Consider the following 24786-nt stretch of genomic DNA (forward strand, 5'->3'; position numbering starts at 1 on the left):
CAGTATCTGGTCAGAATCCTAATAAAAACATGGGATGTTTCTGCATATTGCACCTCACTCCTTCCTCTGAAAGAGTTCTAAAAATAAATTATACTTGGAGCTTCCCTTTGCCTTTTTATCGCTGCCAAAGCACAGACAACATTTGAGACTCTCTTCCATAAAAATCCAGTGGTTTGTGTTTGCGCAAACAAGCTACTCACAGAAATATAAACGATGAGGAGAAGCAATGAAGTTAATGCCTGTCTTAATGATGAAGCTAAATAGATGCAGTAAATTAATACAGTAACTTTTCTGTTGGAAAAGTCAAATCTAAAGCCTCACCTACACACACAAGACTCATTTGTAAAAAAGACAGTTTAATTATTTACTAAAATTTGCAGTTTCCTCATGTATACAGGGAACAGAAAAGTATCCCCCGTGTTACTCATGGGCATCAGTTAACCAGCTCATAAATCTGAGCGGTTAGTGACCTGTTCATAGCAAATACAAAAGGGTTGGGAAGTCAGGATTCGAGGGAACGGGGGGAAGGGGGGTGTCCGACTTGTCACGCAGTTGCCTGTATCCTTGCTAGCCACGCAAATTTATTTGAATAATGCTAGACTCACGAGAGTAAATACCAACTGGCAGACTCTAAAAGCTTTCCCTCTGCAAGTCAACATAAAAATAAGATGAATGGGAAATAAGGGATAGAGTTAAGGCACAGGATTTAAGGCAACACATGTGTTTATTTCCACCCTCTTCCTTTCTGGCTACTTTTTTCCTCCTCCTCCCACCTTAACAACCCTTACGTATCATGCCATACGCTAAAAACACAACAAAAAAAACAAACAGCCAGCCACTATAGGACGCCATCGATACGGCAAACCACAGAGCCTCACTGCGAGATTTCAGCGGCTCTTTGAAAACCTGCGAAGTTCCTATTACTCAGGCCTTCCACCTTTACAGAAAATCACCTCTGGGTTGGTTTTGTTTAAGGTTTTCAAGCGGCGTCGCGTTCTTTCTTACACTGCGGGTTCTCCTCCAGCGAAGGGCCTAGGCCACGGCCTGCAGCAGGCCGCGAGGCCTGGACCTCGCGTACGGCCGCCCTCCGCGCCAGGGCAGGACGGGCCCACCGACACCGGGAGGCCGCCCGCACCTAGCCCGGACCCAGCAGCGCATCGCCTTCCTCCGTATGCTTTCTACAGCTTCGCCGTCGGCTTGTTTCGCCTTTGCTCGCCAACAACTCGTTTTACGTCTTATAAAGTCCTAATATTATTTAAGCGTTAACGGGAAATACCTTAGACGGTCGTCAAAAGCTTTTCAGTGCGAAACAGCAAATAACTCGCCTGAAAAAAGCTAGGCTCCGGTTAACTGATCCCTCTACGTGGACTAGGAAGTCTTTACAGTGCTCCTTTGACCCAACTCTTCAGGTTTCCACATTAACCAAATTCAAAAGAAAATGGTGACAACTCCAATCTCCCACGGCGGTACAGAGTTTTGATTGCCGTAGAGAGGATTCCACTACACCTCATTTTGCCTGACATTTTTCCAACACTACGTCCTTAGAATTTGGTTTTTTTCCGAAAAGGACCGCATGATCTTTACCTATCATCAAAACTTTCCTTAATTACTGAAGAGGCGATAAAAATAATTTTGAGTTTCGAATCTGAGCCAGCTTTCCCCACTGTTTAAATAACCTAACCAGGATTTACAAGGAATAACAGAAATATCATTACACTGTTAAATATTTAGTAAGATAGTTGGTCAAATACGATTATCCAATCAGTATCGGTGAATTACTAATTGAGTTAAACTTGCAATCACAAGCATTTAATGCTCTTCTAAGAGCGCGTTCTACAGCCTTCATGATAATCTTTATTTTTATTTAAAAAAAAAAAGCTCTAAAGAGACTGAAAATAAGCAGTTTAGGTTAACAGAAAAGCAGGACAGAGAACGTGTGAATCTGTGGCATTTTCCAATGCTACAGTAGGGGAACTTTTGTTTTGTAAAACTGTTTCAAACTTCAAATGATGTCTCACCCAAAAAATAATTACTCTTTCCAAGCAGTTGTGGTTTTATCCTAGAAGAAAACAGCACACTATCGCAAGGATCTCTGCGAAACCCTGAGCACGCTTACAACGCCAAACAAGAGGAAACAAGCAACGTTCCCGCTTCTAGTAGCCAGAGATAGGAAAATGTAAAGAATGTAATTGTTCTAATCACCTGTTACAAACCTCAGAAACAAATGGTTAATTTTCCCCCGGACTGCATCTTATTTTAAAAGGCATTACTAGAATTTTTTCGCTGCTGTTAAGAAGGCAGACCTCTCCGAAGAAGCCCTCTCTATCTCCTCACCGTTAAGTTTGTTAGCAATCCTGCCGTCTAGAATGTGTTTTATGCAGAGTAACTGATTTCTTTTTTTTTTTTTTAAATGAAAAAAAAACTAAACGCGTGTTGGAAACTTTCAGGATAGAAACTAGAGAGCTTCGAAGTTCCTCTCTTAGCAGCGCCTAGCAATGGAAAGGAGAAGAGTTCTGCAAACGTGCCCCAAGCATCCAGCTACATTTAGCTTTCAGCCTTTTTATTATCATTGTCAATGAATGGGCCCCAGTCAAATTAAAGCTGCCATTTTAGGTTAAAGACTAGAGAGCCTCTGTTGTGCAACAGCGAGACAAAAACACTCCAAGCGACAGATGCAGCACGCTCACTGGAAAACGACCGTTTTCAACTTTTATAAAAAAAAAAATATTATAATAATTACCGATCATGCTTTTTAGTATGAATTATATATTGATACTCACACATTACCGCAACCTAACGGGATTTATAATTGGGATAAATCAGCTACCCATGCTGCTAAGGTCATAGTCATTAAGATTTTTTTGCCGTCGTTAGAATGGACGATCTGTGAGGAAACGAACAGAAACATTTTTTGTTCAACTTGCTTGTTTCTATCTCCGCTAGTCCCATCTACCATGAGAAAAGGGGGGGGGGGGGGGGGAAGGCAAGCACATTCTCCCGAAAGCCATCTTCTAGGATAAACACAGCTCTCAATCTGCTTTGATGAAAGTAAAATCGAGACGCACATCGACACAGAAACAAACTTATCGCATCGAGGTTATTCTGATATTCCCCGAGCCGAAAACCCACGAAAGACCAAGTGGCTGGGGGGGGGGGGGGGGGGGGGGGAAGCTTCTCGCAAACGAAAAGAATCGCCCTTTTCTGTAGTTGGAAGGCACGCTCAGCCCCTTCCCAAACGAAAACAAAGGCAGAAAGTGGGTAAGTGCGGGAGAGTTGCGCGGCGCGGCGAGCGGCCCCGGCAGGGGAAGGGAAGGGACGGGAACTCCCGGGCATCGCTACTTTCCTTTTGTCCATTGTCTGTTTAAAAAACAACTACTTTAAGCCCGGGCGTGAGCGGGGCGGAGGAGTGAGCCGAGGAAACCGGCTCCATTTCCAGCCCCTGCCCCGCCGCCGCCGCCGCCGCCCCCTTCCCGGGCGCCCCCCCCCCCGCCCCCGGCACCCACCCGCCGAGGCCGGTCCGGCGGCGCGGGGCCCGCCCGCAGGGGCTCCCCCGGCGTGGGAGCGCGTCCCCCGGTGTAACGCTGCCGGGATAAACGAGTGCCATGTAATGATGGCTGCTCATTGCCTGCAGCGCCTTCTCCCCGAGACTCACTAACAACCCTGCCCCCCTCCCCCCGCCACCGCACACACGGGCGGGCACACGCGCGCACACACACACACACACGCACGCACGCACACCCGGGCGCACACGCGCTGCCCGCTCCCCGCCGCCCCGCAGGCAGCGCCCGTCGCCGGCCCCGCTCCGCTCCCCGCGGCCGCCCCAGCCCGCCCGGCGCCCTGACCGCTTGGCCTCAAACCACCTTTTTCCGCTCACCCTCAAAATGGCCCGGAACGGGGCGGGGGGACGGCGGGAGCGCCCCGACCCCATGTGCGCGGCGGCGGCGGGGCCGCCCGCCCCGGCTCGGCGGAGCGCGGTGCCCGGCGGGGTGAAGCCCCTATTATGCGGCGTCCGCCGGCACCGCTCCGGCCGGCTGAGGTAGCGTCCTCCCTGCCCGTCCCCTCCCTCCTTCCCCCCCCGCTCCCCTTTCTTCTCCGGCCCCCGGAGAGCGCCCGCCGGCCGCCCCCTGCCCCCTCCCGGTACCGCCGCCGCCGGGGCAGGACGGTCCCCCCGCCGCACGCACCGGCGGCCGGAGCGGCACCTCGTGCTCCCGCCTCCCTCCTCCTCCTCCTCCTCCTCCCTCCGCGCCCGCCTTCCTGCCGCCCGCCACCACCCACCGCCCGGCCTCCGCTGGGGGTGCCCCCGCCGCGGCCCGGCCCCGGCCCCGGCCCCGCCGACCCATGTGCCGGGAGCGCGGCGGCGGGCGGGGCGGTGCCGGGCCGGGCCGGGCCGTGCCGTGCGCGGCGGGGAAGCGCCCTCACTTTGTTAGCGCTTGTTGTGCCGCCGCGGCCGCCGGGAGCCGTCAGCGTGGTCAGCGGGGGAAGCGCTCCCGCGGCCATCCCGGCCGCCGCCGGGCCCCGCCGCCCCCGCCGCCGCCGCGCAGTTTCGCTCAACTTTTCCCGGATTTTTAGTCACCCTCCAAACTTGCGGAGAGGAGCGGGGGGGCGGGGAGGGGAGGAAGGGAAGGGAAGGGGAAGGGGCGCCGCCGCTCCGGCTCCCCGGTGCCCTCCCCTCCCCCGAGGCGAGGCAGGCGGCCGGCCGGCCGCAGCACAACAAAAAGCCATTTACACCCGGGGAAGTGCCCCGCTGAGACGCGCCCCCCCCCCCCCCCGCCCCGCCTCGCCCGGAGCCGCGGCGGGGCGCAGCATCCCCCACCCCCCCGGGCCGCCGCCCGCAGCCAGCACCCCCGCTCCGCGCCGCGCCGCTCCGCCGGGGACGGAGACCTGCCGCCGCTCCCCGGCTCCATGGCCGGCGCCCTCCCTTCCCTCCCTCCCTCCCTCCCTCCCTCCGCGCTCAGCGAGGTGCGGGGTCACTCACCGGGCCGGTGCGGGGCCGTCGGGGGCCGTCGGGGACCGGTGTCCCCCGCTCGCTCCCTCGCTGCCCTCCGCCGAGGGGCCGGGGAGGAGGAGGGGACACGCTCCGGAGTTGGTGCCGGCGGCCGGGGGGGGCGAGGCGGGGTGCGGGTCTCACACGCACACACACACACACGCACGCACGGAGTTGCTCGCTCGCACCGGGGCTGGGCTAAGAGGGGAGGAGGGGGATCCCTGGCCGGGGCGGGCGGGCGAAGGAGGGGTGGGAGGGAGGGGAGGGAGAGGAAGGGTCAGCGCGGGTCTCGGGTAGTTTCGGGGTCTCCGCCGGGTCCCGGCTCCGCTTCGCTCCTTTGTGTAATTTCACTCGATTCAAGTTTAATCCGATAGTTCCCGAGCGAGCGAGCGAGCGCGCCCGCCGGAGCCGAGCCGAGCGCGACACCAGCCCGCCCGCCCGGCGGCTGCCGCCCCCTGCGCCCGCCCGCCCCCGCCGCCGCCTCCCTCCGCCGCCGCCGCCGCCGCCGCCGCCACAAGGCGCGCCCCCGACACCGCCCCCTCCCCGGGGGCGAGCGCCGCCGCGCGCCCCGCCCCGCCGCGACGTCACCGCCCCGCCCGGCATAATTTATGCAACGGGGGGGAGGAAAAAAAGAAAAAAAAAAGGGGGGGGAGGAAAAAAAAGGAAAAAAACCCCAGGCAGCGGCGGGCGGGGGAGGGGCGGGTCACTGACCTCCCCGCCGCCCGGCCCGCCAGCGCCCCGCCGGGGCTCCCGCCGCCGCCGCCGGTGAGGAAGCGCTGCGGCGGGGCGGGGGACGAGGCGCGGGGCACGGCGGGGCACGGCGGCTTCCTCCCTCCCTCCCGTGCGCCTCCCCCGCCGCTCCGCCCCGTCTGCCGGTGACCGGGCCGGGGGGCGGGCAGCCCCGCACCGCACCGCACCGCACCGCACCGCAGCGCGGGGTCAGCGCCGGGCCCGGCCGCCGCGGCGCGTCCCGCCCCGCCCCGTCCCGTCCCGTCCCGTCCCGTCCCGTCCCGTCTCGGGAAACTCCGGGTGAAGCCCGGGGGGGTGTGGGGGTGTCACCGTGTCACTCCCGCGCTTCAAACTTCCCAAACGCGGCGGCGAAGCGAAACCGAGAGGCGCGCCGGGAGGCTGCCCGGCCCCCCGCGGCCTGCCCCGGCCCCGGCGCTCTCCTCCCGGCCGCCGGGGCGCGGCGCGGCGCGGCGGGGGCAGGGGGGTATAGGACCGCTCGAGTCCGCGGTTTCGGGTGGACTTTGTCCCGAGCGGGTCGGGTTTTCAAAGGGAAGCGGCCATGAAGCGCTGCCCGCCCGCGGCTGCGGCCCCGTCCCGGCGGGGCCGCTCTCCCCCCGCCGGCACCGGCACCGGCACCGGGAGGGCTGCCGAGCCCTGCTGCTGGCGTGTTCGTAAGCTGTGCATTCAAATTCGTGATACAAACCGAAACAAACTCATTCCGTAAGTAAATTAGACAAATCCCACCAAAAAGTGATTACCAGTAGCACGCTTAACGGTCTTCCCTGCATCACTCTGGAAATTAAATAAGCGTCTTAAAAGTATAAAGAGATTAAAATGTAAACCCAGTGTAAAGACACTCTGCATTACAGGAATTTTCAGCGAGTCATTTGACGAGATAACTTTTTACCATCGTCTTTTTTTGCAGCAGGTTGGAGAAGGAAAAACGAAGTCATGCCCCCCCCCGCACCACCCCTTTTCGGGGGCTGCTCGCTGCACCCACCCTCGTACCTCTTCTGTGGGAAAGAGAGACGGCGTCTGCGTAGGATCTCGCGCAGCTTTCCCCCCCCACGCTCTCTTAACGCGCCGCGAGTACGCCCAGAGCCGGACCCAGACAACGCGGATGTCGAAAAGCTCCTCTCGCTTCTTGGGTCGTTGGCTCCGTCGATCCAGGCGTCCGCCCGCCTCGGTGCTGTGAGGACCGCTACAGCCACAAAAATATTTCAGGCTTCTCCGGAGGAAGCCCGAAACTGTTCCACATCATGCCGTTCGCGTCTGGCCTACTCGATCTCTCTTGGGCTTAGGGGGAAAGCACCTTTTCGGGAGAAGGGACGGTTTGCGGATGGCGAGGCGTCACCACCTCCCGTGCAGCCGGGCCCGCGCAGTCAGGCAGAGAGGGGCCAGCAGCCGGGGAGGTGACGCCGTCCCATGCTTTCAACTGAAAAACGTGTTGAAAAGCTGATAGCACGTGACGGTGCGGTATAATACGTTCCCTGTTCTTCACCGTGGTCTTCCATAAAGCTAAAAATAGCAAGTGGAAATAGCGTTTAAAAAAAAACCTTTGAAGCGACACATGCCCCGAGTATACCTTCACCAAATTTGCTCGGTTTGCAATCGTTCTATTTTTAACGTGCATTTCTCTACTTTGTGAAAAAAACAACCAAAAAAACCACACCAACAACTACACAGAGGTATCCTCCCAAGTCACTAAATGTAATCAGTTTCAGTTTTCTCTTGCAGTATGTTGACAGACCAGAGAGTAAACAGCCTAGAAACACCTACCCGCAAGTCGGGTTTTCTGCGTGTATCGCTGAACTGCGCCCCTGATCTGGCAGCCGAGCGCCCTGGTGGAGCGTAAACTCACCTGGAACTCCCCTTGCTTTCAAAGATTTAAGTTCTCCAAGATTTAGGGGCAGGAGAAACTCATTCTGAGACCAACTGCCAGCAGCCTCACTGCTCCCCCTAGAAACTTGTTTCAGTTTCTTCTTGAGCAGAAATCAGATTGCAAAGCTTCCGAGCATGAAAAGAGTTTAAAGAATATCGTGGCGACAGCGTGAGGCAATCAAAGAAACACAGCGTTTCTTTCAAAAAGAAGTACATTAGCATGGCACCAGCAACGAGGGGCGACATGGGTAGGTACTGAGTTAAATGTTTGTTCCAAGGCAAAAAAAAGCCCCGGTCTCTGGTGCGTCCCTCTTGCTGAAGGCACAGCACCAGCTCCCCGGGTCCCATAAATCATCCTCAGGCCGTGGCCTGTGAAATCAGCTGGCTTACTGCTCGGGTAATAAAAATGTGAAGGGAGTCTCCCAATGTTTTCCAACATTAGAAGAAACCAGAATCCGCAAACGGCACTTTCACCAAACGGGGAGAATTACGGCCGCTCTCCAGCTCCTCAGCAATAACGGGAAACGGGGAGGAAGGCAAAGCGCTGCAGGGGTTTCTCCACTCTGAGGTGGGACGCTGTCCTGGCGTGGCACGGGTTGCATACTCGACGGTAGTGCCAGCCGTGGATGAAATACATCATCGCCTAGCTGCTCCAGAGGAAAAAGTTTTGAAACCTTAACTCGTGCTTCAGCCAGTCCCTAAAGAGAGAGTCCTAACTCCCCAAGTTATCAACAAGCACTTTGCAGCTCCGTAGGAGAGTGAGGCAACAGCAACGTGGCAGCCTGCATGATTAAGCTTATTGGTAACAGCTTATTAAAATATCCAAGAGATGAGAGGGATGAAAATTCACTTGTAACCACCCAACCCTTTGTATGCTGTTGGGACGAAGTAATCCATCTGATGCAGGCAGCCCTTTGGCTCGCAGATTAGAAAGAATTTGCATTAATGGCTGAGAATTTCAACAGCAGTTGCAGAGCAAGGGTATGTGTACCAACAAAACCCCAAGGAATTGCTACACTTTACCTAGCTAGGTAAACTTTCAAGGTGGGGATAGTTTGTACAAAGCTGAGCAAGTCACTGTGTATGACAGGCATAACTACGCAGAGATAAGTTAATGTACTCCCTAAGAAGTACAGCACAGAGATCACCAAGCGGCATTTACATCTGCTTTAAAACATCAGTATTACAAAATGCAAATGATTTAGTACCGCATGGAAATACACAGGAAGGTTATTTATTCAGACGACTTTGAAGAACCAGCATCTGTTTTAAAAGGCGGGTGTAGCCAAATGTGCTCTTAAGGTCTAGAGGCTGTCACTTCCGAAGGCGGCCGATGACCTCTGAGGACGCCGAGTCCCCACGGAGGCCGTGCGCAGGGAGGCCTTCGGGCCACGAGGCCCCAGCAGCCTGCGCCTCGTTTCTGACAGCCCAGCGCAGGCGCGTGGCTTGTCTGAGAGCCGCTAACGCCGAGGACGGCGCACGGTGAGCTCAGAGCAACCCACCCCGCTTGAGAAAAGCTCTGTTAAGTACATCTGCTCCCTCACCTGCTCAGCACTGCCGTGGTCCAAACCACGCTTCAGCTTCAACAGAAAGTCCTTGTGCTTCTGCCATACCCTCCAGCTGGCTTCTTCCAAAAGGCTTTTTTGCTTTGATGAAGGAACTCGCAGCTCCCAAGGAAATTCTGTACAGATGTACCCAAACCTCAACAGCTTCTCATCTCGTGGCCTTTCTTTTACTTCTGTTTGCGCAAGGAGGAACGTGAAACTGCACCAGGAGCCCGAGCCCGTGCTTGGCGTAGCTGCCCTTCAGGCTTGGTATTTGGGATGCCAGCCTGTGGCCTCCACCAAGCTAAGGCATCATGTTTTGTCCCACGATGGGCGGGAAGTGGCTCCGAAATCGCACGACCCCAACGCAGGCTCACATTTTATTCATCTCTGAACATAGTTTCAGCCAAATGAAGCGAAAAAGACAAATGGTTTCTTTTTCTTTCAGAAGGGAAAGTTTTACTCAAAGTTTCTTAAAAATTCGGCAGCAATGGAAGCACACCCGACTGAGAGGGCAAAGCGGCCGAAAGGGCACAGCCGATAACGATGTGCCATATGCTAAACAATATTCCTTTTTTAGAAGAAATTGTTCACCAGTGTACAGCACGCTGAAATGCTGAGAGCACGTGGATTTTGGTTAGTACCAGGAAGCAGTAGACTCGTATCAGAAAGAACAACCTTAACGATTTCAGCTGAAAAGCTAAAAGTGTTAGAAATCCAGGCGCTACAAGGAGCCACCCTGTGGCACCAGCAAGCTAAGGGAGCGGAGGGCAAGCCAGGGTAGGCAGTTGTGTGGGTTGATTTTTTTTTTTTTTTTTTTGAAACTCAAGCCAGCCGGAGTGACAAAAGCTGGACCTGGCCCAAGCAGCCACTTCTGTGGCAGGGAACTCCTTAAGTGAGGAACTGAACCAGAAAACCAGAGGGGCAGCGAGCTCCGGCAGCTCGTGTCCACATGCCGCTCACCTGCCAGGCCTTACAGGGGCAAAGCTCGCCGAGGGGCGTCAGCGTTCCCCGCCGCCTCACCCTCGGGAATCCAACAAGAAGAAGAATAATTAATACTACTCCTAAAATTCATTCTTTTCTGTGGAAGTTTTCTGATACAGCCATCTCCCTCAGAACAAGGATAACAACGTACAGCACTCTCAAGGCTAACTTAAGGACATAACCAAAGACCTTAAAGGGGAAATAGGTGGAAACGCCATTTGAGACAGCACACCGTGACTCATCACTGCGGGCTGCGTGGGTACGCACGCAGCCGTGGGCAGCTGCCCCGAACCCGCCTGCGCTCTCCCCCCCAGCTCTCTCCGAAAGGCTGCCCGGGTGCTGCCGCTTACCCGTGACAGCCTGGACAGCTGGCAGGCAGCACCCGCCCCGGTGCCAGCGGCACGGAGGTGATAAACAACTCGCTCTCCTTCCCAAACAGCCTCACCGCTTGGTGTACCCGAGTAAGAGGCAGGTCGCTTAGTTTTCCATCTCAATTCTGATTTAACAGGCCAGTGCCCGACTGCTCACCTCAGCCCCCCAGTTCCCATCACTACTGGAGACAAGACACACGGTCAGACAGGCCACCTCTTTAATCAGGAACAGCAGTGAGTTCTTATAAAAACGGAGCAACGGCAGGGAACTGACCTACTCCACGCCATCCCTGGGCCGTGACATGAACAGACAGTTTCACGGTCAGTTTTGTTTTCACCGTGCGGAAGGAGCATTAAGGACTCCCATTTCCATCTTTGACGGCTCAGTAGAACGTGCCTCTTCTTATATAGAGAGAACAGCTATCACAGCGCTGACGATTTCTGACCTTTGTCCTTAATAAATGGAAGGCATCCTATCTAAGAATGAAGTCACACACCCGACGAAACTATCAGCTGACATAAAAACACGGCAACTCATCTGCTTAGCAACACAAGCTGCCACCAACATCACTTCCTTCTTACAAAGTTCAGTTCGCGGGCTCCACCCTGACTCAGAGCCGCCTGTAAAATTGGATCTGACTCGCCGAGAGGTCACGTCTCCTCGCCGTGAGCAGGACTTTCCACAGCAGCTATATTTCGCTGGAACTTCCCAACGCGCAGCCCGGGGGAGGCCGGGAGGGAGGGAGGGAGGGAGGGAGGGAGGGAGGGAAACGCTGCTGCCGTCACAGAGTTCACCTGCCGAGGAGGCGAGGCGCTGGCTTTCACGTTTCCATTCAGCTTTCCTTCAAGACAGATTTTTCAGAGCAGGTACTGAGTAACTTGTTCCTTCTGTGGACTGAGGAGCAAGAGTGATCTGTCACGATTATTGCCTGGGTTTGCACATGCAAGGAGCACCCAGGTGGGACACTCTCGGGTACGGTCAGAAATACCTACATGTGTAATCGTTACTTGTTTTAAAATGGGAGGCTATTTAAAACCCATGGCCAAACACACATTTACAATATCCTTGAAAGATACTTAGAAACTTCTTCTTTTTGCTACTTATGTTCATCGAGAAAAAGATGCATTTAAAATTGTTTCTTTAAACTGTTACACTACAAATGCGGTAAGGAACACCCTAAATCTGTTAAGTTTTATGACTTTCCCATGTATTTTTTAGTAAATGCTTCATAAAATTGCAAGTCAACAACAATTAACATCCCCCCCCCAAGTTAGATGTGGTTTCTCTCTGATTCTTTTTCTATTCTGAAAGAGGATCAACTAATAGGATGACACCGTTTTCTCATTAAACTGAGGTCCACTCCCCTCCCTGCTTGGTAAAGTTCTCGGAAGAGGACTGCGAGGGATCTGAAGAGACCATCTGGTCTCCCCCGGCCGCACAAAGACAGGATAAAGTAGCCCCAGACAATCCCTAACAGATGTTTGTCTAACCTGTTCTTAGAAACCCTCCGTCAAGCAGATACCCGAACTTCCTAAGTAGCTTGTTCTGGTATTTCACTGTAACGATTTAAAAGTTGTTGTTGCATCTCCCCTGCTCTCCTAATAGCCAATTTAAATCATCCTCCCACCCTCCTAATATCCAGTCCGAGACATCTTCCCTCTGTACAGATCTGACTTATCTTTCCCCCAGCATTCAAAACCAGTTGATCTAACCTCTTCTAACCTTTTACACATCGGAAAATTTATCCAGTTCCCTCTAAAAATTATTTTTCAGGCTCAACATCCTCCCTTCCTTCACTGTTTCCTTTTATATTCTACATCTCTTATTTTTTCTTGCCCTGTCCTGTACTTTATTTTTCAGCACAGAACATGAAACCAAAGGCAATGCTGCAGTTCAGGCGTTACCGGCACTTAGTGGAGTCATCTTTACATCTTTCTCTATGACTTACATATGCCACCTATTGATAAATCCTAAGAGAGCACTGCATTTTGCAAAAGCACTGCATTGTCCCTTGCTATTTTGTTAGTGATTCTCTACAATCCCCCCTGTAACCATCTGCCTTGATTTCTGCAAGAAATTGGCGATTGTTTTAATTGAATTTTACTTTTGCATATCTTAAATTCATTTTGGTTTCCGAGCTGATCATCCATAGTTGTCCCCATCCTCCCCTCTTGGTGTAATTGAGACATTTCATAAACATGCTCTGCATTACATCACTCCATATTGTTCTCTGTGTTGTCTTACACCGTATTTACCGCAGAAGTATCTTGGTGCCTTACAGCAGAGTAATTTGAGACATCTCTTCTGCCTCTCTCCCTCTCTGTCTTGTCCTTTCTCTCTCCAGAAGGGCGAGCATGGAAAATGTAGTTCCAGAAGGATATAGGGACATACATAAAACCACTGTACCTGTATATACAGGAGAAAAAGTAAAATAAATTGTTCCTTTCACTATTTCAGACCCATCCCTGAGAAAACGGTCTCATATATAGTTGAGTTTACAGCTTATCAGAGCTCTGCTGTGACAGAGTAGCGAAGTTGTCAGCTGTGGTCTTCATTTCATTGGCACAAAACACTTGAAGAGAAGGGCTAAAACTGAGCATGAATCAATACTCTACGGAAACAGCATAATATGGAGGAGAAGGACAACGCACTCACACTGTGGCCTGCATTAATTATTGCGGGTACTGGGATGTTCAAAAAGTGTGGGATACATTCAGCAAACATGTAAGGACTTAAAACTTACTTGTACAGTCTTCACAGTTTCTCACAATCCAGCCACACGCGTATCCCTTGCACGGAACTTCACTGCAAGAAAAAAAAACAACTACCTGGCTAAGCAGAGTTTGATCATCAAAGTATTTAAAACAACGCTCTGTTAATTGAACCTTCCAAATATTAAATATAAACTGAATTTAAGAAAATGTACTCTGATAATACCAACTCACAGATAAGGAACACCTCACTTCATCCAGACATTTCATAGGAGAAACGTCAGATCCAGTTCCATGAGTTGCTGCGTACTTGTCATTCATGCTGACATGATCTGAAAGTAGAGGCGTTCAATACCGCTGCGTGCCAGTCGTGAAGAAATAAAGCTAGAGCCACAGGTCAGTGTTAAAAGCACCACCACCGGCAGCAGACACCTCATTTTGTATCCCTCCATTCTGCACCTTTTCTGTTTCTGTCTTGCGTAAATATCTAAAATTTGCCTTATCCTTAAAGAGGAACACCTCAGCTCTGCAGTGCTGAGGGAGCTCCCCTGGAAACCTGCCAGAAACTCACCTTTCCTATGCACAAGTTTGTTTATACTTTGGGTATTACAAGCAACTTCCACAATCATTATATTTACTTGTACATTCTTGGCAGATGAACAGAACTTGCTTATTTCGGTTAAGGCAGAAAGACCTCGTGTCTTCATCCTGCGGTGGCAGAGGAGGGAGGGGATGTGCGCTGCATCTGCAACACCACCGGTCGCACTTTGTAGGCCCCACACTAAGCGTCGCAGCACTGAATGGCACAACTTTTAAGCAACGGACCAATTGTTTTTCTTAAAAAAATGCAAGCCAGAACATGCTGGTTTTTTTCGCACTGAGAGCACAGATTACGTCACTGCTTCTAGAGTGGCAGGATTTTACTGGAAGCTCTTCTGCAACTTCACAGAAAAGAAGTAGTAAAAGGGTTGCTAGAAGATAAAAACAACAGATAGAGTAGCACTAATATTTATTGTTTAATCTTTGGTGTACTAAGTTACCAACATGACTTTTGGGTCAGAACACTGCGGGTGCTGTCAGTTTTTTGTATTTAATAAATAATCTACCACACACCATGTCCACCTTGCATTCTGTAGGGAAATAAGAAATGTAGACGAGGGAGCTAAAAAGCCCAGCAAGATGGCAGCCTTATTCATGCCAACTTCTTAGAAACTAAGTTTAATGACATATAAAAGCTGCTCGTTTTCTTTAGAGATAGGCTTAATTTTTTAAGTTACATTCGCTGTTGTATGACCACCGTAAGTTGATGGGCTACATTATACACAAGGAAACTCCCCAAAACATTTACATGTCAACGAATCAACAGAAGTAAAGGTAGATATCCTAATATCTTGGTCAAGTGACCACAACTGTCTTACACTTGTAGCTTAGTCTGAAAGGCAGGCAGTTCTCAGGGGCTGGATGAAAGGGAATTGCAGCAGGATGGAAAAGGAAAAGGCCCACTTCCACCTGGAGTTGCTTTTTATAAAGCCTCCTCGCTACCAAACAGGCAATCCCAGTGCTTACAAGGATTGCCCCATGGGAGCCTTGCTGACAGACACAAATATATTGTTTATTCTGGATCCTGGAAAAAAAAAAAAAACCAAAAGGAGAGCCTTCAGAGAAATAAGGAGAGGGATCATCTGTTCAGTTCGACACGCTGGAAAGACGTTTTTCTGTCACAGCTCTTCACCGAGATTTAAGGCTAGCAAGCTGCAGATTCCCAAATACAGGAGCAGCAGCAGTTATTGCAATGAAAGAATCAGTGTGCCGGGGCCTTGGATTTTTGTCAAGCAGAAAATATAATTATGCTCAGAAGTTCTCCAGCGCCAAAGATAGCAGCACATCTAACACTTTATGCTGTCCTAGGTCTTTCCTACATATTTATACAAAGGCACAATGGTATTGTAAGGGTTATCATCGAAGCTACTAAGTCCTTAAACTTTCCTACCAATCCCTAGAAACAATCTTCTGAAAAACAAAGATACCACACACACACACACAAGTACTGAAAAAAATTACAGGCGACACACATTTTTAAACTCTCACTGTTCTTTCCCCTAGTCTAAATGCCATAAAATCCCAGTAGCTTAAACTGCTGTACGAATTTAAAACCTATCATTCACCTCAAATCATAAGTTTTACTACACATTTTTCACCTCCTTTAAAAATGAAAACCCAGATTCAGCTTTTAGCAGAAGTGAGACTATTGCTTCACCATGATCAGATACAAGCAAAGGAAAACAAACGAACGAACTTGGGGCCTAATGTTGTCGACATTTGTTCCATACACAGCGCTTTACTCGGTACTCCTCAGCACTAGCACACATGGTAGTTTTTGCAAGATCACGGCCTTGTTTTAGTATAACACAATCAAGATAATTTTTACAAGGTCAGAAAGTTGGAATAAGAGGAAACAAAATCCAGGCCAGTTGTGTCTGGAATCAATTAGGCTTATGCGCTTTTCAGATGCTGCTTGTCTTTCTGTTAAATAGAATTTCAATGTATACATACTATTAGTGTGTACCTAAAAGCATGCATTGCATACAATACGTTTCTCCATTTACTTAAACCCACGTAAACCAGGGACATCAGGAGGTCGAAAAAGGAGAAGAGGTGTTCATCTGTGAGCGTTGAAACGGTTTCACTTTGAGGTTACAATTCGCTTATCTGCCTCCTCTGTGACAAACTGCTCAGAAGGGCCAAATGTCCAGGCATGCCCGTGGTGCACTCTACCTGTCCAAAAAGCAAATTAAAACTGAAGGAATTGTCCAGGCAAATACCGACTATGCCCACGGTCAACTTTTAAGCACGTCCCTGGGTTTTAAGATTTAGAGCAATGAGAAAAGGCTATTTTATCTTTGCAAGATGAAACTTAACTCTCTAAGCATCATATTTAGTACAGAATCATCCACAGAAGACTTTAATTAATGAAAAATTGACTTTATGGGGAATTTCTGTTTTCTCTATGTTGTTTTTTTTCTCTAGATGAGGCCAGTCTAGTTTATACTAAAATTAAAGCCAGTATCCGTACAGAAGGCATGTGCAGGCGTATAAAATCTAGATAGATTCTTGCTGCATTCACAAGTAAAATAGGTGACAGCAAAAATGTTTATTCGTTGCTAATGTTGTGAAAAAATGTACAGACATAAAAGTTCAATTGTCTAACCACTGAAAGATCAAAATATTTACCTTCACTGCTTCTTTTCCCACCTTCGTTTTGCCAAGTACCAAAATAAAGTGAAAGAAAGTGTTTTTCCACCGCTGCAGCAACTTTTTAATATAAGAAGTTGAAATTATTCTGGCAATAGCATTATAAATAATAAAATGCAGTGAAAGAAGTTAAAAACCTCAAATTTCCTATTATTTTTCTAAGGAGAATAGCTATATTGTGTCTTTACTGTAAAAGGCCAGCCACGGCGCTGGCTAGGTACCACAACACACAGGTCAGCAACGCTTCAGGAGGGGCTCTGGGACGGGCTTCAGGCGGATTCTGCAGGGGCAGGGGGGAAGGAAGGGGTGACAGGCTGGGCTGCCCTGGCAGGGACCACAAGAAACCCAGCCCCAGGGTGCAGGGAATAATTTTACTGCTGAAGTCACCCCTCAGCCAGCCCTCCCGCGTCTCCTTGCACTCACACAATAGCGTAGCAAGGGGAGAACGCTCGCCGCCAGCCAGGCTGCCTGCAAAAAGCGTGCGTTGAACAGGCAAACGCAACACTCAGGCCACCCCCCCCGGATGGTCTGAAGAAGCGGCCTGGCTGAAACAGGCCATCAGCTGCCGTGGCGACTGTGGTGCCCGGGAATCGGACCCCACGGACAAAGCGCCGACCTGACTCGGTGCCCCTTCCTCTCCCTGCGGGGCGGCCGCCCCACGCTTGTCAGCGCTCTTGCCGTCGCAGGAAACCTCACCTTTGAGGTTCAACCGTCTTCGCTGGACGGGGCGGCGAGGCCTGGCCTCGCGACGGGCTGCGTGCGCGAGGCCTTGCGCCGGTGCCCTCCCGCCACCGTCACGCATCACCACAGCCACCCCCGGGGATCCCGGCCAGGTCGGCGCCGCACACCGCGCACCACACGCCGAGGGAGCGGCTCCCGAGGATCCGGGCTGAGATGGGGAAAGCGGCCCGGAGCGCTCGGCTCCTCTCGGCCTCCCTCACGGCCGAGGGCCGCCGCCGGCCAACCGCCGCGGGTCACCCCCTCACAGGGCGGGGGTAGCCCCGGGCGGCCCGCGCTGCGGGGAGAGGCCCCCGGCTGCCGCGGGGCAGAGCGAGCAGCCGGTGACCGGCGCCTCCCAGGCCGGTGGCGGCGGCCCCGAGGCGCGGGGGGGGGGGTGGGTGGCGGGCCGGACCCCGCCCGCGCCACCCGCCGCTACCTGCGCCCCTCCCCCCGCGGGACGGAGGTTGCCGTGGCGACGGCCGCGCTCAGGCGGCGGGCCGGGGCTCCGGGCCGATCCCGCCGCAGGGCTGCGAGGGAGCTACCGGCACGGGACGGCACGGGACGGGACGGCCCCACTGAGCCCCCCGGGGGCAACCCCCACCCCCTCCCGCGGCGACGGGCGCGACCGCGGCCGCCCCTCCCCCCACTCCGCCCGACGTCACCCCAGCCGGGCTTTCCTTCCCCTGACGGCGACTGCCCGGCCGCCGCTGATTGGGCGCGGCCGCCGGCCAATGGCAAGCGCCGCCCCCTCACTCGCTCCCACCCTCCTCCCCCCCCGGCTGCCACCGCGGAGCGGGGCTCGCCCCGGCCCGGCCCTCCGCTCCCTGCGGGTACAGCGCCCCGGCCCGGCCCGGCCCGGCCCGGCCCTCCGCTCCCTGCGGGCACAGCGCCGCGGCCCGACCGGCCCCGGGGCCCCGTGAGTCACGCTGCGGGCGGCCGGGCCCCGGCGGCCCCGTGCGGAGTGCCGGCGGGGCGCCGCGCCAGGGCCCGGCTCCGTCGGGGCCGCCGTGTGCGGGGCCCGCCGCCGCTCCGGCTCCCCCGCGCAGGCAAAGCTGCACCCGTTTAACTTAAGCCCCCTGTAGACGTCTTTATTTGGGTTTAATAGGTGTTTATGGTATGTTAGGCCGGAGCTGTTCCTAATCAGTCCGTGCTAGATCAAAATAACGCAGATTTATATCGGCCCCGCAGCGGCCGCGGAGGCCTGGGTGCCAAGCGGGCAGGTTTCGACCTCACACCTGCGGATAAACCGGCAGTGGCTGGGGAGTGGAGAGGCCCTGCTGCGCCGGCAGGCCCGAGGCTGCTTCGCTGGCGGGACGACGATGGCTCTGCTTGGGCTGCGAGGTTTTGGCCTCCCGCCCTCCCTTGCCGAATGACCGCTGTCACGACAGCAAGAGCAAAACCCTGCGAAGCCCAACAGCCTTCCCCGGCAGGATGGAGAAAGAGGAAGTTACGGCACACGGATAGATCGCGGTAGGTTTATTTCGTTTTCTGGCCTGGCTTATGGCAGTCAGGAGCACATGGTCCTCGTAACAAGCCGGAGCACTGGGAGGAAGAATTACCTCATGGAATTGCAAGCAGTTTCCAAGCAAAGGTGGAGTCTGGAGCAAACAGCAGATCCAGCTGATAGTGGCTGATAAGCCCGGGGAAGGAGTATCGCATTGCTGCTTTGCATACCTCAAAGAGACGCCTCAGTCCTTGTGGAGCAGGAAGAGGAGACGGCTCTAAGAGACCAGCTCCCAGCACTCAGATAATGAGAGACGTCTCCTCCTTCCTGCAGCAAGCAAGCTTATTCCTTGGCTCACGAAGCAATAGTTCCAGCTTTTCCTCCGCTGCAACCCTGAATGGATCCTCTTTACACTTGGTGAGCAAGAGTAACTCAACAACTGCAGAACTTCAGAGTTCATCCGACGTTGAAGGAAAACTTTTCGCCTTGAATAGCAATTGCATTAAACTGGAACGCCAGTAGGATGGAATGAAGTTATGTACACCTTCAAAATAAAGCCCAAAAGAAACAAAAAACCCTCCACCACTCAGATGGTGTTTGGCAAAAAAAAAAAAAATTGCTAATAGGCAACTGCATTTTTCTTCTGTGTTTGTACTGAAGCTTTCTACTGCTAGTGGCTGATGTAGGAGAGAGGATTTAGCGGCCTCTGTGCAGGCCTGTCATTAAGGCAAACCTTCAGCCTTGCAAACCACCTGGTGCCCCGTGCCCAGGGTTCATCCCACCAGCTATGGCTGTCCAGCCTTTTGCAGCGTGTCTGCGCCGGGCACAGCTCGGTCGGTGTCCTTGCCTGTCCCGTACTTCTCCCGGGTCCTCAACAGAGTCAAATAGGTGGGTCTATGACCAACTACGTAGGTTGAGTTTATATAGCAGCATTGTTATAAGCAAACGTCACTTCATCCAAAGTAGACAAAGTTTTGGGTTTTTTTACCACTCACAGTTAATAAAAATCTTCCAGAAGAATAGCGAACTGTAAATATGCTGCTCCTTTTCTTGAGTCATTCCCCCTAAACAGACACATACCCCCAAACTCCAACTAGGAAAGGAAAAGGTGGGAGAAGTAACAAAAAAGGGAGAAGATGTGAAGAAACTTACAAGAAACAAGACACAGAGCTTTGGAAACTGGAAATAAAATAGACTCAGACCCGGACAGGAATCCAGAGAAAATGCCAAAGTATTCATTCACGATGCGCAGCGGTCAGTCCCACAGACCGGTGCTGTGACATAATTGTACAAGCTAGATTTTCTTCAGTGGTAACAATGCCCTTTTCTCTGAAGTTACATGGCTTCATAGAAAGACATCTTAGACAGGATTACAATATTGCACGTATTTTACTTCACAAACTTAATTTCTGCTTCATAGCAACAGCTATGGGAGACACTGCAAGCTGAGTTCAGCGCCACGAGGCGAGGAGAATTGGCACAGCCTGTCCGCTGGGTTTTTGTACCCCGCTGACAGCTGGCAGACCTTCGTTGGTGACCACTTAGTTTAGGTCAGTCAGTCACGCTTTGCTTAGAAGTGGCTGGGTTGACTCTCAAGGACATGACAAACAGATTCTTTTTTGTTCTGATATTCTCCATCTTGAGTAGTTTTGACAAGAACCTAACCAGCAATCCATGAGTAAGGTCCAGTCATCCTCACAAATTGTGACAGAAAAAACCAGAAAAAACAAAATCTGCTTCCTACTACATTCATGACAAGGCTTTGCTGCATTTGTATACAACTGCCCCAGACAGGCAGCGTACATGGATTCAGGTCTTTTTTGAGCCAGCACTTGACAAGTTAATTTCCCCCATGCCCTCTGCTGCTGTTTCTGCTCCCATCTCTCCCCTTTAAACCACACATAACTGTCTTCAAATTCTGGAAGCAGCCTCAGCTCCGGTCTTGGCGTTGCCAGTGTGCGCCTGGCAATAGGCTGCCCAAATCTGAAAGTTCCTCCACGGCAGCCAGCCCGAGCTCGGGCTCTCGAGCAGCAGCAGCAGCACCCTCCCAGCCGCAGGCGGCGGCGTTCGGCTGCTGGGTAACGCTTGCTGAACGCACAACCTCTCCCCGCACCTGCTTTGCAAGCAACCCCATGGGTTTTTGTCTTCCCGAGTCCCCTTGTTATTTAACTGTCTTATAAGTCATGTTATTTCAAACACGTCCCGCATCTGAAAATGTTTTCCCAAGCCGTACATCAGACGACGTACTGTTTAGTTGACTCTTTTAACTTGGACAATGTTAAATTGACAATTGTTAGAATTGTACCGTGGTCTCTTTTGAGCTGTCCTCTCCCTTGGGGATTTTCTTGCCTCTCAGTATGGCTAAGTCTAGGAAAAGTAAACAATCAGTTTCCAGTGAGTCTGATAGATGGTCCTGGGCTTCGCTTAAGTAAGAAAGGCTAATCAGATCCTGCTATAAATTTACGCCAAATGTACCGTAGTCTCAACTGTCAACAAGATTCTGGCCAATATAAACATTTATATCTCTGACTCTAAAGAAGGAATTTTAAAAATCGCAACTATGCTGTGGGGGGAAAAGCCCGCAGAACGTGCTGATGCATTGATCCATCTCCGTTCATGCTGCCATGGACAATTTTACAAGAACTGTAATTCAGGATGGGAATTCAAATGGATGTACAGACCTTGCAGTAGACTGGCCTCTAAAACGTCCAGTAGATTTTCCCTACACCTTATTTCGCCTCTGTGTCACACAGAGCCATGGGATGTAGCAGTTTAATCGTGTGTCTGAGCATCAGATACATGTGCCAGTTTGTCTGTCAAAGCAAGTTTTCGGAAATACTCATCACCACAACAGGGGGGTTTGTAGTATTGAAAACACAATTTTTTAAAATTTATTTGTAAGCGAGCAGTATACCTGACAGCATGGAATAGCGATTTCTTTGATCAGCGCTCCCATGACAACAGCGTGCTTCTTTAGACTGGGATAAAACTGACTGCAGAGCACGCTGGTTTTGCCTCCTCCAGCTTGGATTGCCCGCGGTAAGATTGCTACAGCAACAATCTCTTTCCTCAAGCCAATCCTAAAGCGGGAACGCTTTCTTTCCCCCCCCCCCCTCCTCCTCCTCCAGCTGCTAAGCAAAGAATAACTCCTAGCTTCGCCCCTCCTTTATTGGAAGGGGAATAGGGTAATATGCCGTAATTGGTTTTCCATGTTTGCCAAGAGTCTGTTTCCTCTTATCATCCACAATATTTAACATGTCTTGTAATAGTTCCAAAAATAATAAAATCTGTCCCAAGAATAAAAATGCTAGATCCACAACATGCTGCTTTTTTGTCATGGTCTTGGTTTCGTAACATTCTGTTAGTAGTTTTTATTGCCTAATGTTGTGGTTTCTTTCATATGCAGCAGACCCAGTAAAGACATTTCATCAGCTACTTACACAGCAGCAGCCTGGATTATTTACAAATGGAGATTTCAGTACCGTATTAAAATAAATCACCACCGCATACTGTTAAAGTTACATTGCAGAAGAAAAGTTACAGCAGAAGAAAACCCAGAGACTCCAGGGGAAGGAACACTGAGGATGTACAAATCGTAAGTATGATATCAGCAAACATATTTATTAAGATATCCAAATACCTGTTAGTCTTCCTCCTTCTCCCCTCTCTCCTCCCATGCAATAGGCGAAGGGGAACAGGCAAATTACATCCCCTCACACATGCCAAGCAGGACACACGGTATGCGCGACAAGTAACAGAACCCATCCAATACTTCCCTCGTGATTTTATATCATGCTGCAAGACAGTATATCCCTCTCCCCCTCTGCCCCTCCCTTCCATCCCCAAAGCAAACGCCCCCTATTGGGCAAATTCCCTTAAGTGTAGGTGTAACGGATGTGGAGCGGTAAAAATGGAGAGCAGCACCTTGCTCACTGGATTCACTTTGAATGACAGAGCACCTGAACAGACAAGACAACAAGGAGATAATACACAAGAGAAACTTGACTGGGGGGAGGAACGCCAAAACACAAAACCAAAAAAAAACCTAAGAAGAAAGCTGTACGACAATCAGCAGTGCCAAAAAAATAGTCCATCAAGAGGAATCGCCACCTCAGGCTTCAGCAGTTACAAAAGCAATACCCCACTGGTAACAACTTTGAGAAAAACGCAGGCTCATTGGGCTGCCCTCATTTAGAATGATTACTTTAAATTAAAGAAAATCCTTTAATGCAAAAAATTGTCTTATGACACGTCTCAGTTTTTTTAATACACGTTTTTTCACTCAGATTCAGTTTAACTATAACTTGGAGCCTGGTAAGAGGTTTTCCTTTCTTCCCAAGAACAGAATTAGTGCTCTAACAGTCACAGGTAAACTCTTAAGGCAGAAATAACTTTCCCAACTTAAATGGACACCATTTAGCCTAAAACTAATCCGTGCCCTTCTAACCCCGCCGATATATAAATATTGCGGTCGAAGGCTCTTCAACTAGTCAGCAACACAATGAACCAAGTGTCACAAAAAGCGTAACGCAGCAGAAAGGAGACCTCTCCGGAGCCAGGAGCGGGGCGCTCAGCGCCTGCTAGGGCCTTCAGAGCCTCTCGTTATTTTAGCTTATCCGTAAGTGTTTTGGCAGTCGTTCACCTCAAGTCACTGCTGAGTCTGATCTTGCACAAGAATAAATCAGAATGATTGAAGTCAACAGAAACACACAGGTATAAGATTTGAGGGGGAGTGTTAATCTTTCTTAAATGACTGCCAAAATTCCCGGAGCTTCTCATTTTAAGTAGAAATTAGAAAGACAAGTCTTAAAAGCATCCTTAGAGGATTTGCCACTCCAAATTTACTCTTTTCTAAGTTAACTATGGTTTTTACCATATGCTAAACTGGGAGCACAGGGAAACTGCACGATGGTATGATTTTTCAGTATCGATGGTAGTCTTCCGTTACATATAACAGCTGCACAAGTTGCTGGGGAATAATGAAATGTTTTAATTCTTTGGCTACAAAAATGCAACTGGTAAAAGCAACTGGACTTCAACATGAAAGCTAGGCAAGTTATCAGTCACTCGTGTACAAGTAAAACTGAACCCTGTGAAAGAACAGCCTTGCAAAGCACAAGCTCTAGAAGCAAACCCTGCTGCTAGGTTCTGTGCTACGTAATTTTCAAATTCTAATAGGGTAAAATTGGATCAGTGGCTTCTCGAAAAACCACTAAAATACACAGATTTCTAACTGGCAACAAAAGGATTACGTATGCACAAAGCTTATGACAAAAAGCCAGGCAGAATGCAAGGAAACGTCAGCTTTGCTCTAGCTCCTTTTTCAAAGTACCAGGTTTTTATCTAATGCCCAGGATAAGACCGGCATGTAAGCCAGGACCAACCAGCAGGATCAAAAAAACCAAAAACCCAAACAACCAATATGCACATATGACTATAGTAAGTCATAGCACATTGCTCCTGCCCTTCAGGCCCCCCAAAACTGCTGGTGGCTCTTTGCTACAGTAGCCCTAGATTCCTGGTCAATTCTGTACATCTTCCATACCTTCAGAGAGTCAGTGGCTGTCAAAAGCTTTAGCTCTGTAAATCATCACCACCGAAAACAGCATGCATTTTTCTTCCTCTCAGGATAGGGTACAAATTCCCCCTCCTCTGCTCCCTTAACAGGGGCAATTTTTACGGCTAAGAGAAATTTAGTCCCATTTGTAATGTAGCTGAGGCTGCTACAGAAGAACATGCTTTTCTCCCACGTCATCTCAAGCAACTGAGTGCTGCAATGTTGCCAGTTCCAAAAAAAAAAAAAAAACTTCACGCAGTTAATTCAAGCAAGTACTCTTGTTCGTTCACTCCTTCTTGTGAGCATCTCGCTACTACAAGCCAGTTTTCTCAGCATCAATGCAATTCAGTCCTATAGTTTTACTGTCACGCAACACAATTTTCAGACTTCAACTGAAACAGTAAGTGTGTTTTATAAATGCAAACATCATATAGTAGTTAATAGTTGAAAGTATGTAAATGGAGTACCCTGTTAAGAATTTAAATAGTTGAAACAGTTATATTGCATTGCTTATAATGCTCCTGAATGTGTAAGAAAGATTTGAAGTTGGCAACTAATGCAAACCCTTATTGGTTGTCCCTTCCCCCAGATACAAACAAAAGGTTCGA

General features: G+C 50.8%; 1 protein-coding gene across 4 annotated transcripts in view; it reads right to left on the reverse strand.

The window, feature by feature from the left end:
• Window positions 1-17548, reverse strand: part of CHD7 (chromodomain helicase DNA binding protein 7) — a 145752-nt gene extending 128204 nt beyond the window's left edge. The window contains exons 1-9 of one of the 4 annotated variants that reach the window (XM_087752683.1): window positions 17154-17548; window positions 14624-15980; window positions 13844-14176; window positions 13440-13537; window positions 13238-13299; window positions 12774-12900; window positions 10651-11388; window positions 9139-9528; window positions 6722-7231 (exon numbers count right to left, since the gene is read on the reverse strand). The gene's annotated coding sequence lies outside the window, so the exon portion shown is untranslated. Of the gene's footprint in view, window positions 1-2780; window positions 2845-3874; window positions 3998-4975; window positions 5417-6721; window positions 7232-9138; window positions 9529-10650; window positions 11389-12773; window positions 12901-13237; window positions 13300-13439; window positions 13538-13843; window positions 14177-14623; window positions 15981-17153 lie in introns of those variants that run through there. The other 3 variants (XM_087752692.1, XM_087752706.1, XM_087752699.1) reach the window with 3 other exon arrangements.
• Between the last annotated feature and the right edge of the window lie 7238 nt (window positions 17549-24786).

The sequence above is a fragment of the Nipponia nippon genome, unplaced genomic scaffold, assembly GCF_047370975.1.
Source record: "Nipponia nippon isolate SJK-2023a ecotype South Korea unplaced genomic scaffold, ASM4737097v1 scaffold_1, whole genome shotgun sequence".
In the NCBI taxonomy this organism is placed as follows: domain Eukaryota; kingdom Metazoa; phylum Chordata; class Aves; order Pelecaniformes; family Threskiornithidae; genus Nipponia; species Nipponia nippon.